Raw genomic sequence first — 1,845 nt, 5'->3', positions numbered from 1 at the left:
AAGGGTGATTGTACGACGGCAGTCTCTGACTATGGCTGCAATATTCCGCTATTAGTGTTGCGTATATAATATAATAAGAGTGCAAAAATTAGTTTATTAATGTTTCGTAAATAGTTAAAATATTTTATTGACGGTATATGCTTTCGCGAGTCTTTTATATTTTTTTTTCTTTTTTTTTTGTTGTTCGAGGATTTCATTCTTGAATATAAAAATATAAATATAAATAAAGCACTCTTCGTGTTTTCTTTTGAGGCTTTAGTATATTAGTGTTGCGAAAAGAATAGAGATATTCCACTCACGGTTTGTTCGGGTTTACATTGAGTGGATAGTTATTGTGGTAACCCTTCTGGTTACCTCTTCTTCGTCTTTTTCTTTTCAGTACTCCTTTATTGAGAGCATTTGTTATTGAAAATACTATTAAAAACATATTTTTTTTATGAATAATTTTATTTTAAAATTATATATTATTTTAATATAATTTGAATTTTTTTTAAATTGATAATATTTTTTTTATAATTAATTAGAAAATATAAATTATTTTCTAATTAATTATAAATTCAATTATTTAATCCAGTAATTAAGTTTGTTACAGATATGACAAAGGATAAATGAAGAAAAAGGATTAGAAGATAGTGTTTGGTCTTCATTTCGTTTTCATTTGCAATTATTACTAACTCTGTTATTAATTCTGTTTTATTTTTTGTTATAGAAACTCTTCAGCTTTCAACGGAATAGAAGAGAAGAATTTTTTTTTTTTCATCAAGGGATAAATCTTTCATTTTTTAGATAAAATCGTAGAATTATTTAGTTTTCTGATAGGTCGGATTTATAAACATTTAATGTTTGTTGTATTCTTCCTTTTATTAAAACATACTTTTCTCTTTTCTGATTCATAGTTCCATGAAACAGTATTCCTAATTTCCAAGAAAGCATGATTATAAATTGTTTGTGTCTTCCTCATTCTTCCTCATTCAAATATTAAATCCCTTTAATATTTGATTTAGTTTTGTACCTATCATTTTTATATCATAGGTATTTCCTTATTTTATTTTCCTTGCATTTTCTATGATACAACATGTGGTTCATGTTGTACCATAAATTCCTAAAAAATTTAATATCAATATTAATATAGATAGGGTTATGAAAAGAATCTTTTAGATTTTCAATAGGCAAGATTTAATGAAAATGTTTTTAAATTGTTTAAAATATTTTAATAACTTGTTTCATCTCAACAATTGTTCTTTACAAGAACAAAAGATTGCATTATAAAAAAACATTAAGTAAAACTTATTTAGAATGCAGAATGGGTAATCATGTAAATAAATCTAATGTGTAGTTGTAGACAAATAGATAGATAATTAATACATAGGATAAAATAGGGATAGTATTTTATAGAAAGCTTATTTCGCTTATTTTCTTCTCATTTTCCTTTTCCCTTTCAACTATCATTTATTTTTCATTTTCTATTATGAAAATGTAAAATATTGATAGAATATTTCTTAATTTGGATTTTATATTCAAATCTACTCTTCAGCATCGATTTTCTTTGTAACTTTTGTTGCTTATGCACATTTTGCAAACGTACGTCGAAAGGAAAACTTTATTTATTTTTAAACAAATATACATGTTTAAAAATGAATAAATTTTCTTGCAAGAGAAATATCGTGATCAGAATGATACTCTAATTTATATCAAACCAAGATAAAATCATACTTATATGATATATAATCATATCATTGTACAATCAATGTCAATGATAGAATTATATATTTTATAAAAAATAATATGAGTTAATTGGCTCTTCTATATTCTTCCTATATACATATTTTATTAATCACGGATAGA

Source organism: Apis dorsata, unplaced genomic scaffold (assembly GCF_000469605.1).
Source record: "Apis dorsata unplaced genomic scaffold, Apis dorsata 1.3 scaffold_25, whole genome shotgun sequence".
Taxonomy (NCBI): domain Eukaryota; kingdom Metazoa; phylum Arthropoda; class Insecta; order Hymenoptera; family Apidae; genus Apis; species Apis dorsata.
The sequence above is the reverse complement of the archived record's forward strand: the minus strand, read 5'-3'. Positions refer to the sequence as shown.